Source organism: Xenopus tropicalis, chromosome 2 (assembly GCF_000004195.4).
Source record: "Xenopus tropicalis strain Nigerian chromosome 2, UCB_Xtro_10.0, whole genome shotgun sequence".
Lineage (NCBI taxonomy): Eukaryota > Metazoa > Chordata > Amphibia > Anura > Pipidae > Xenopus > Xenopus tropicalis.
Genome location: NC_030678.2, coordinates 126,904,388 through 126,917,239, shown reverse-complemented (window position 1 = coordinate 126,917,239; position 12,852 = coordinate 126,904,388). Strand labels below are relative to the sequence as shown.

At 36.3% G+C, this 12,852-nt stretch overlaps 1 protein-coding gene across 1 annotated transcript in view; it reads right to left on the bottom strand.

Moving 5' to 3' along the window:
* klf12 (Kruppel-like factor 12) overlaps positions 1–12,544 on the bottom strand; it is a 113,287-nt gene extending 100,743 nt beyond the window's left edge. Inside the window, exon 1 of the mRNA XM_002931940.5 lies at positions 12,369–12,544. The gene's annotated coding sequence lies outside the window, so the exon portion shown is untranslated. The remainder of the gene's footprint in view (positions 1–12,368) is intronic.
* Between the last annotated feature and the right edge of the window lie 308 nt (positions 12,545–12,852).

Here is a 12,852-nt window from a genome sequence, read left to right as displayed (position 1 = left end):
CAACTTACCAGGGGTGGCAAAAAGCAAGGGAGCTGACATCAACTTGTCCGCCTCAGGAGGCTAGGATCCATAAGGCAGCACTGATTAAACTAACTGTAGATTTTAAAATTACTAGCTTTGGATATTATGCCTGCCCAAGAAGTTGTAACAAGCACACATGAATAAGCAGATGAAAAGATCTAGTCTGATAACTGCTCAATGCCTGGGCAGGCAGTAATCATACAGTGTACAAAAGGCAGGCCGAGGTCTGGGCAGGAGGAAGGCAAACAGGGTCCAATGACAGGCCAGTGCAGGCAACAAGCAGAGGCAAAGTCTAGTATACAGGGCAGAGATCAGTACCACAAAATCCACAGGAATACGGGAAGGAACAGAAACTTGGGCACAGGGGATTAGAATAAGGCAGGGAATCAGGAACAAGGCAGGATCCAGGCAGGGAATCAGGAACTCAAGTAAATCACAGGCTAGATCTCAACTATGATGCTTAATTACCAAGCTACTGGCATGCTTATAAAGGCTGTTAATTGTTAAATTGCAGTCACATGCTATTTATGAGGTAAAAGGAGGTAACTGCTGAAGGGAGAGATACTGGATGCCAGTAAGGGAAACAGGCCACCACAAGATCTAAAACCCTCCAGTTACTCTCCATAGCAATTCATAACAGTTCACTACACAGTCCAGGATTTAAGTCCATGCAAATCCTGATAGGTGTCTTATTGTTCTTCTTCTAACATGTCCTTCTAACATGTAAAGAACCATCTAAAGTGCCTTTTCTACAGAGAAAACAACCCCTATTTTAATGGTCCTTTTACATATTTGAATTGTTTCATTCATTTTACTACTTTAGTGCACTCTTTCCATTTAATTAATATGCTTCAAGACTGGGGTCAAAACCTGCACTGCACACTCAAATTGAGGCCCTAAAAAGGAATCTTTAAAGGGGCAAAATTATGTTTTTATCCCTAAAGTAAATGCACTTTTTATGCAAGAGCTTGCTATATTGTGTTAGGAAACACTGCATAGAGTTGCAGAGTCTGCTATCGACAAAAAACCCAAATCCTTCTCAATTTAGGGAACCCCCAGAAAATTTACATTTAATGTATAACTAGCACTTATGTTATTTTTGCTCAACAAAACCTGAACCTCACTTACCAATTTGCTGCCCTAGTTCTACAGTTTCAACAAATCTCTCATTAAAACAGCAACATCCTCTATACACACACATTGATAACAATGCTGATATCTAGATAAATAAGCTGTATTTATACTGTTTTCTGAAATAGCTAAACATTTTACATTTGCTAAAGTTATTACAATAATAATTTTTACAAATCCATTAAAAGATAAAGAAAAAAAACTACACCTGCTAGACTAAAACATCAGAGAAGATGTTACCATAAAGAGAGTGTCATTTCACTTGACAAAAGATGATGCATAGGGTAGGATTAAAAAAATAAGTTTAGATTAAGAATTTAAATTAACCACCTGAAATGCCAGTTTCTTCAATAACTACATATACAAATGACAAGCCACAAAACTGTCCCATTATTATGGAACAAAATGGGAAAAAAGAAATAAACAACTTAAGGTTAGATGGTTTGCCAGTGTATGATAAAATATAATGTATTTTACTTATCTGAACATGTGTGACATTCCTTGCTATGCAAAGGATGATTGTAACTTGTAAATGATTATTAAAAGAGAGATTGATCTTAAAGGAATACAAGGGAAAACATGTTTTTTTTCAAAACGCATCAGTAAATAGAGCTTCTCCAGCAGAATACTGTATTGAAATCCATTTTTCAAAAACGCAAACAGAATTTTTTATATTTAATTTTGATAATCCCTTTAACAAAAACATAAATCATAATTTATAGTTATTTCGTAATGGTTACATAACCCCCTTATCAACATTAGTTTTATGAATATGCTTTGTGCTTAATATACTGTACTTTTTGCCTATTATTTTAATAAAGAAATATCTATAGTTGTATTTCTTGTGCTAAACTGGTGAAAGTCACATTCTGCTTCCTTGTATAATAAACTGCTCCTAATCCAAAAGCCTAATAAGGCTGCAGCTGGGGATAGGGTGGTGTTTGTTTATACAGAGGACTTCTAAGTGGGCTACTGACTTGTTTTGATTGTGCTGTAAAAAGATAAAGTGGAGTGTGACTTTACTTTCAGATTCAGATTTTTCCCTCTTTACTGCAAGAAATAGCAAAAAACAGAGGCACATTTACTAAAACCTAACCTCTAACTTTTCTCTTTTTTTAAAAAATTTTTTAATAAACATTTACTTGAAAGTCTGAAACGAAAAAAGTTGCAAAACTTCGATATGTCACACCAAAACCTCTACTTTTTTAAATTGTCATACAAAAAATCTATGTTCTTTGCACTCATGTTGAAAAAGGGGGGTATTCTGATCCTTTATCAGTACAATTGGGTGATAAAATATTTTTGGTTTTGTTCTTATTCTGTTTTTAATTTTGTCATGTTCATCATACAGTGAATAGTTCTTTTGTGGCTGCTTTATGTCAGTTTGAAATATTTAAGCAGAATTCCTGAAGGCATAATAGGAAAGCATTCTAAAAATGATTACAACTGTTAGACAACCTGAAATTATCTCATAATCTCTAACAATGCAAATAAGCCCAATATACCTGTGAGAGCTTCACATGAGTTACCATGAGACACCTATTATGTATTAATAGTTCCTCTGCCATTATTCTAGGCATTCGAAATTACCTACAGGTACCTGTCTCACAGATATATACTAGATCCAACATGTTTATTTACAACAGCACCGCCTGACCTATCATATAGAAAAATTATCTTAAGGAAGGAATATTGTAGCAGAAATCTGTACTTTAAGAGCTTAATAACAATGTACATTAGTGATGGGTGGACAAACAAACTGTTAACCCAGCCTTAGCCACTCAGTACTAGAAAATGTGTTTTGCTTTTATTTTAAATGACATATAGTCACTTTTCCAGATTGTCCATTCAATTCCAGTCATGTGATTCTAGCTCAGTTTTACCTGCAAATGAGACCAAAAACAGTGGTCTGTAATCTATGATATCACAACACAGCAGCCTGCATGTGATAGGGCAATAACCATCAACATGGGGAGGCTTATTTGTCAATTTTCAAATCTGTGAATTTTAGAGTATTTTCAAATAAACTTGAAATTTTAACAAAAATGTAAATGCTTTAGTTTTACATTTGAGTTTTTCAACATTTTTTGTACAAGAAAAAAGGTGAATTTGAAAATTAATAAATCCATTACTAGGAGTGACACAAATAATATTTAATTAAGCTTGTGGGCAGACAAACTGGTACAGGTCTGGGATCCCTTATCCAGAAATCCATTATCCAGAAAGTTCCAAATTACGGAAAGGCCATCTCCCATAGACACCATTTTAATCAAATAATTCACATTTTTAAAAATGATTCCTTTTTTCTCTGTAATAATAAAACATTACCTGTACTTGATCCCAACTAACATATAATGGATCCTTATTGGTAGAAAAACAATCCTATTGGGTTTATTTAATGTTTGAAAGATTTTTTTAGTAGACTTAAAGGACAATGAAAGGTTAATATAAATTAAAAGTAAGTCTAAAGGCATTCTTTTTTAGTACTTACCGCATATCTAAATTCACAGATCCCTGCTTGCTTCTCTGAGATATGGTGCTGGCAGCCTACAGCAGTGTGAAGACTACAGTGACATCACTGAAATCTCTCTGTCCTTCCTGTAGGTGCCAGCGACAGCCTTCCTATTCTCTGAGCATGTGTGTAACTTGATCCTGTCTCCTGTTCTGAGCGACACATGCCCACCAGCCAATCGGAAGCGGATCTGGCAGAGGGGAAGGGGGAAGGGAATGAAACACATGTGCAGTATGAAGCAAGGAGGGAAAGGAAGGGAGAATGCCTTTTTAGAGATGGCTGCCTGTTCTAGAAAATGTGAAGTAAGTGTGACTGAGTAAATATTTGATTAGGTGAGCCAAAAGTGTGGCGCTTTTACTAAACAATAGGAGGACTATTGGGCAGTATGCTTTTTAAAGTTTGACTTGCATTCTCCTTTAAGGCAGGAGATCCAAATTATGGAAAGGTCCCTTATCCGAAAAACTCCAGGTCCCGAGCATTCTGGAAAACAGGTCCCATACCTGTATTACTTTTTCTTATGTCCTTCCTGATGCAAAGTAAATGATTGCTGATTAAAAGGAGAACCATTGTTTTGTTCTAATTTTTTTTTCTTAATTTGTTTTTCATGTACAAATGTCTTTCTTTGTTATTTTTGGTGTCAAGAATATATTTCTCCCCTGCTTTTTAATTTGTATTTCTTGATTACTGATGATAATCTTTTGTTTGTTTTAATGCAGCCAACGTCCCTGATTGCTATGACTATTATTGCTTAAAACCAATATCACTTAAATTAAAATGTTAAACTGTCATTTACATAGACAGTTTTTTATATATTTAGTAGCTGCATCTCAGAAATGATCAACCCATGCTCAACCCAAGCTAAAGATTAGGCACATTTAATTAAGTATTAGGCTATAGAGATTTCTATGAGGCATAAACATGTTTTTCTTAGTGCTGAATATGTATGATCATAGATTCTGATCCCTCTAAAGCTAGCTATATACAGCAGATATCATCAATCAATTTCTGTCTGTGTGAACTGGAGTAAACCCAAATAACAAAGGCAATCTACATACTGCATATTGCAAAGTATAACTGAACAACTTGGTTAATGTATGTAGCCCATGATTGCTACTGAAACATTTATACAGGAATCAGCTCATTTAGAATTGGCTACTTTAGAGTACATTGTTCAAAGCCACTGAGTGTTTGTGTGTGTGTATATACGCATATACAGTACTTCTGTTACACACACTTTATAATACTAAGTTACAATGAAACAGCATTGCCAGCTAGCACTATGCAACTGCAAAAGCAAAGTTCACATTGTTATTAGATCTTATTGGTAAAAAAACCCACAAGATTTTAACCCAGAGATAGGAAAATCATCTCTGCTGCTCGGGTCTCAATAGATGAGAAGATGCAAAGCCAAGATAAGATAAATTAGAAAAACTATAATTCATTAGAACTATTGGCTATACCAATACCCATTAAAAACAAGTGAGATGGAAAAACCAGCTGCACTCTTTCATATAGTACAGTGTATTATCATTTTGCAAACATGTTAGCTTTGTTTTTTCACTTTACACCCTCATTAAGAGGGATTAAGAGGGGTTCCCAAGTGGCTACATAGTTAAAATTTAAACATTTTTTAAAGGGGTTGTTCACTTTCCAAACATTTTCATCAGTTCAGTTGGTTTCAGGTAGTACAAAAGAAATAGATTTTTTTTTTCAATTTGTTACTATTTTCTATTCTCTAGACAATTGAAAGTAAAAATTACGTTTAAACTTTAATGTTCCTCTCTCTGGTGTTAGAGTTGTGCAGCTCAGTAATCCAGGAACAGACTCTTAACTGTAAAAATTTGCTACGTTAGTTGATACATTTCCCAGAAGCTTCTGTGTGATATAGAAATGTATCAACTAATGTAGCAAATAAGACCAGTTTACAGAATTTGTGCTCCAGATGCAGCTGAAAAATGTATCAAATGACGTAGCAAATAGAAGCAGTTTTAAGAGTCGGCAACCTGGCTTACTGAGCTGCTGCAGGGAAATGCCCAAGAGAAACATGAAAAAAAAAAGAAAAACGAGAAAAAGTTAATAGTTCTGATAAATGAACAGGAAAAATAGTTTGTAAAGTGAACCAACCATTATATATATATATATATATATATATATATATATATATATATATATATATTACAGCAGCATAACATGGCACCATAATTTGTATGAATAGTGTATATTACCATCACAATCTGATAATCACACAGCTGTCTCATAGAACACATGTAAGCCTAGGACTATTAGAGATTGTAAGGAACAAATATATTGATCTAACTCTTTACTCTAATAGCACTGTATCTGATGTATTTATCTGAAGCTATCTGTTGTCAAAACAAGTTATCAAATACATGTTATCTCCATAATAATTAACCTATGCAGTTCTCTTTTTAAGTAAGTTATGCAGTTGTTGTATTTATGAACCCATAAATACACTACAAGTGATTAAACCTGCAGCAACATGTTTACTACTCATTACATAACCTTAGCATGAAATGAATACAAAAAGTTGTATTTAAGTAATTTTGTACAGGTCTCGGACCCCTTTTTCGGAAACCCCATTATCCAGAAAGTTCCAAATTACGGAAAGGCCATCTCCCATAGACTTCATTTTAATCAAATAATTCATATTTTTAAAAATGATTCCCTTTTTTCCTGTGGTAATAAAACTCTACCTTGCACTTGATCCCAACTAATATATAATTAATCCTTTTAGGAGCAAAAACAATCCTATTGGGTTTAATTACTGTTTAATAATTTTTTTTAGCAGACAAAGTAGGAGATCCAAATTATGGAAAGACCTCTTATCCGTAAAACTCCAGGTCCTGAGCATTCTGGATTGCCATACCTGCATAAGAAATCGAATCTAAATGTATACTTCCCTCAGGCCCACGAAGTTAAGGCTTACCCAAAATTAGCCACTGGCTATGGTGACTATGTACATTTGGGACAAATAATAGAAGTAGGCTTCCCCAAATAAAATTTGAGAATAATGGGAAGTAGTGCATGTATGTCCAACAAATCTATTTACAGCTAAACTAATATTTTATATAAAAAGAAACAAATATTTAGGTGAAAACTCAAATTTCCCAATAAGTTGTTTGACAGTGTATGCAGACATGTTACCTACTTCACACTATTGTGTTCTATTATAAGCAATTTAGGCTCAGGACAGGAAGTCAGTGCTTATATCAGATATGTTATATACTTATTTAATGGTTTCTCTATTTACACATGAAAACATAAGACAGCAATCGCCTGCCGGCCTCTCTTTTGATACAGTTCATATAAACCCCAATGATGTAATTAAGTGAGCAAGAAATACCATGCTGCATGTGTACACACTGGCCAGTCATTATAATCTCTGGAAAACTATTTACTGCCTTATTAACTTAGTGCCATAATAATTGTTTCATCACCGAGAGTGGTTTAAGGTTGTAAAAATGTAGGGCTATAGCCCTTAAAAAATAAAAAAAATTAAAAAAAATATGTTGGCCTTGCTAGAAAGCAGGAATGTTTAAAAGGTAATTGAACAACTTTGGCAGCACAGCAGCATTTGTATGAAGGAAAGCAGAAAGCTATTGTAAAATACATTTCAATTTGTCCAATGGAAATATTACATGATGACTGCATAATGATGTTTCTGTTACACTGCTGTCTTATAAAAATAGTGCTAGAAAGTGAGAATCATTTACTAATATTAGGGAAATTCCTTCCAGCTCAGTTATCCATAGCAACCAATCAGCAATTAGCTTTGATCACTTTACTGCATTTAGAATAATGAAAGCAACTATCTGTTTGGTTGCAATAGGTTTGTGTTGTGAGGTCTTTCATTACTATACAGGCTGGTTGCACATAATATGAGGCTTACTGGGACGTGGGAAGCTATGCTTTAACCTTTGAGTAATGATCTGCTCCCACTTAAAAACCTTAGGGGAATGGACTTGTAGTGAGCAGTATGTTTTCCTGCTATGAAATAAATGAGTAACAGCTAAAGTCTTATCAAATGACTGCAGCAAAGTAATGTACATCTGCACATGTGTACATCATCCCCATTACATAAGTTATATTTAAAATATATATTAAAACCATGTTGTCAAAAGGAACTACTAGGTGGTAAACAAGTTAAAAGGGAAACTTCCACATTTCATAAAACACAACAAGGTTTGTACGCATAAAATTACATTCCCAGTCAAGGCAGTGTCCTTGTGTCAGTCCTAACTAGGCAAAACAAGGGTACTGTTCGGGGGAGAAAGACTGTACCTGCTTTTCTCTTCATTTGGCATAACCTCTTCCAATGCAAATATAAACTTCCGGGTATATTCTTATCTGCAAACTAGTAATGTGAAGGTTAACCCAAAACCCATGGATCTTATATGTTTGGTGGATATTTGGGTGATCATTGCGGGTTGGGTTAAGTTGGATGTGGGTCAAACTGGGGAAGTACACTCCTCCACTACTCTGAAAGATTCCCTGTATTGGAACCAGAGGCAGTTGTAGAAGTGGTGTCCACATCATTTTGTGGGTTAGGTTGGGTGTGGGTTAAGGTTTTTTCTGACCCGCACATCACTAGTGCAGAAGCCATTCTACCTACTCTATATACAGGTTCAGACTGGTTTACTGGGATACCAGGAAAAATCAAGGTGGGCCCTGATCCTGTTGGGCCCTGCTCCGTGCCCGAATGCCAGCCACCCACATGCAACTTTGTAAGGCCCTAAGGAGCCTAGCAAGTTTGTTACTGTGCAGTAAAACGGTACCACTGGGGAAACAGGGCACCTGCTGACTAGGAAGTAAACAGGCAGGTCTAGCTTTGGAAGGTATTATTTAGCTTTGTATAGCTGGGATGCAATACAGAAATAAAAAACTGTACAAAGCCTCTCTGTGTCTCTGTCCAAGTTACCCCGAAAAGTGCTTATTGTTTTTTTAAAATTGTTATGAATTCTCTTTTTCCTTAATAGTGTGTCTGAATGACAGGCCTCACTAGGTACTGAGTTTTGATTATTTAATGCAAATTACGAATGGAAAACCAGGACACCTATGTAGCATTGCTCATCCAGTCCATAATTGCCCTAAACTGGTTCATTCTGCATGCCAAGTACTGCATAACAGTTTTACCAGTATATTGTTACTGAAAATTTTACCCAACATTACTCTGAAACCTAAGTTACTGAAAATATTACAATATATAATATATATTTTAATAGGCTAAACCCATTTCTGTGATAACCAAGACATGCGGATGCAAAAATCACCCAAAGGGCAAATATCTATTTTTCGATTTGTGCTTTAATAAATGTTATCATTTTACATGTTTTGATACATTTTATTTCTACTAAGAAACATTTAATCAGACAAGGGTATTTTACCTTTTAGATCTTCTGCCAAGAGTAAAAAATACATTTATCTGTCCCATCCCTGATTAAGTAATATGGGTGGATAGGGAAAGTTGGCTTAATGGGGTGAGGAAAATTTACAGAATCAGCTAAAAAAGATCCTTTTTATTTAGATATTTTATACAAAGTATTTGATTTAGAGACAAAAAAGGGGAACACAGAATATCTACAATATGGGGTAGATTTATCAAAGTGTGAAATTAGAGCTGACTACAGAAACATTTCTATTAATTCCTATAGGATTTTAAAAGGCATATTTATTAATGAGTGAAAGTAGAGTTTGATAAATACACTTCTAAATATCCAATAGGAATTAATAGAAAGAGGGTGATTTTTTCTGTAGTCAGCTCTAATTTCACATTTCGCTAAATCTGCCCCTTAGTGACTGGGGTTATTACTAACAGCACATACAGGCAAAGTAAAAACGGTTAAAACCTAAATTTAAATGTTATAATGAAACATTTTGATGACATTTAGAAACTCCTAAAATCCTAGCAATGTTATGAATGGCTATGTACACTATAAAAAGGAAAAAGGCAAAGACATACAATACAGTCCATAGTACCAGACTAGCTTCCCAACCTCAGGAAAACAGCCTTTCATTCTGAGAATGCGCTCTAAGATCAGGAAAGCAACCTATAGCGCTGAGTGTACTCCCTACCCTACATTATTCCCCACTACAGTAAAATAAAGCAATATTGTGTGTCAAGTATTTTATAACATGGAAAACTTTAGGGGAGCTAGAACAGGTTGGGCTTGATAATACAATCTATAACCAAACTCCTAGCCAAATGCCCCTGCTCTCTGTGCCGATGCACTGCCCCTTTATATATTGCCCCAGAAACAATCTTGCTTCTATTGAGTGTCCATGAGACAGACAGTTAACCATTTCTCCTTAATTTACAATAGCAGGAGTCAGAAGGGAAATGTTTTTGTTATCACATAGCTTGTGCATGTTCTTCCTACTGATTTATCAGTTCTCAATGTTCTGTCTAATTTAAAGTGTCAGTAGATTGCACCACCACTTTCGGATAGGAAAGTGGTTACAAATTAACAAAACACAGGAACAATACACTTTTAATTTAAATATAAGCTAAAATCATTGCGTATACTTCTTAATCACATTTTATATAAGCCTTTTGATGCACAGGGTCCAGGCAAATGCTCCTTCTACTTACCCTGGTAGAGATATATATAGATATACATACATACATGTACAGTACATACACATACACACAGTTATTTGTGTAGAGCATGGGAAGAAAAGGAAACACAAAAGTCCTAGCGGATTAGCTTGGTGACATACCACTGACTGACAGATGTCTAGCAAAGCACATGCCTGGTTTGTAAATTGGGCTTTCGTTTTAAATGACAGCAACAAACTACTGAATGTGGTCTCAGAAAAAGACATTTGTGCTAAACAAACCGTTAATCAAAATAAATATACAACAATCTTTCCATCCTTGATACTTTATAAGTCTCAGGAGATATAACAGGCAAACTGCTACCCTAAATGACAGTTTATCCAGATTATAGATTCCTGTGCTAATGCTTCAAACAGAACGCAGCTTTTGCCAGCTGAATGTAAGCAGCTAACAGAGAGCCACTGTGTTTGGGGCTGTGATTAAGTCAAATGTGTTCACTCTCATCAATTTATTTTCTGTGCATACGGTATATAAGGTTCATAGCCATACAGAGACAATTGTCTCTCTGCTTACTAGGCATGACGATCTGGTTCTACTACTGACAAATTGTGTATATTACACTGTTACAATGCTAAATATAACATAGCAGCTCCTACACAAACCTGCTCCTTAGAACCTGTAGTTACCTGCAGTAACTATAAGTACAGTTACCAGAGCGGGAAACAGTCCTAGAGACATAAATAATAATGGCATGTGATGTAACCACAGAAGGCAAGAGAGGGAGCAGGGAGGGCTCTAACAAGGAGCTCACTACCTTCTGCGGTCATTTCCAGACTCATTTTGGTGACGGATGTTCAGTCACACATTTTCCATATAGACAGACATATGGATCAGTTATTTAATCCTACTGCACAGTAAAGCACCAAGATATGCTTACTGCCAGCAAATTTGAGTTTTGTCATTGTGAATTTTACAACAGAAAGTGTTTTCCATCCCAAACTCTGCTAACGAACTATTAAAAACTTGATTTTGGTTCTTTTATAGATAACATGAGATTCAAACACTGGTGCCCAATAAACACATTCAGAACTTCCACACCTGCTAGTCATATCCAAAATACTGCAAAGGCATATATATATTATGTACAGTGTGCTAGGGTTGTATTTCTGTATTTCATACTAATGTGCTGTGGTTGATTCCTTATTAACAGAATCAAGAGACTTTTATTAGCTCCAACTAGTCAAAAAAAAATAGTTAGCACTTGGGTTTCATTGCAGACAGAGAGTAAAACAAGGACTGCCTGTAGTTTTCTTGGTACGGCAATGCTAAATCAACATGCAAACTTCCCCCTGTGCGCAAACTTGAGCCAGGTCCACCTTAATTGAAAAATTGCAGCTATAGGCCAGCCCCCTGACTACTTTTATGAGTCACAAATGTTGATGCAAGTGACAGTTCCACATCATTACCAAGCAGACAATGATGAAGGCAGACAGGGGAATCACTGGTTATGACAGGCATGTCATCTGCACTTACAGCCTTTACAGATACTAATCCCTTTGCTCAAAACAAAATTGTCCCAATTTCTATTATTTACAAAAAATACATTAATGGCACTGCATTGTTGCCCCTACCCGGCTATTATAGCTCATATACATTTGACAGCTAAAGAGGCAGCCCTACCTGCAGGGGTTTTCAACCTGCAGCTGTTGTTGGACTACAGCTTCCAGCAGCCCCTGCAAGGAAGGGGGGGGGTCCTTCATCTATCAGGGGATTGTGGGAATATTATTTCAACAGCAGCTGCAAGGCAGCAGGTTGGACAACCCTGCAGAAAGATGTCACAGAGACAGTGCACAAATGACATCATGAATTCATGCACAAATGACATCATGAATTCATGCACAACTTTAGTACGTTCCACATCAGTCCCTCGCAATTATATCAAATATACAAAATTCAACAGAAAAAATATTTCCACTTGCCCATTTAATAGCCACACTAAAAATTCAGCACTGGTATAGAAAGACCCATTTTGATGGCATATAAGAACAAAACAGGTATGACTTGCTGGGGGTAAGTCAAGTCAGATGGAAATGCATGTTTTTGTTAAGAAATGGAATAGTCACAGACCTGAACAGGAGCTGCAGAACAGTGGAAAAGGGTTTCGTGTGCCTTATAGAGAATCCCCTGTCTGTGCCTTGCTCTCTCCCTCACACACTCTCTCACACACACACTCACACACACATACACAGACTCAATGCAGTTCTCAGGAAATGAATGGGGGCACACAGAGAACTGTTGTACTTGCAAATGACTTACCGGGATCACATGATCTGCTAAATCTAGGGTGGGCCAGTGGGTGGAGGCTTTCATAAACAAGAGAGGACAATATAGCGGGAGCCTTACCAGCATGCATCGAGTTACACAGGGAACCCCAGCAAGGGAGGGATGAGAGCCGGCAGTTGCACATACAGCTAAATGCATCCAACGAGCAGGAGGGGGAGGCTGCTATACACTGTAAATCACCCATAAACAGCGTGTCATATAGATTCCATCCCGTAATGACTAAGCGGCTTGCTTAGAAGCACCTCTGTCAGCGATGGGAAACTGCTGT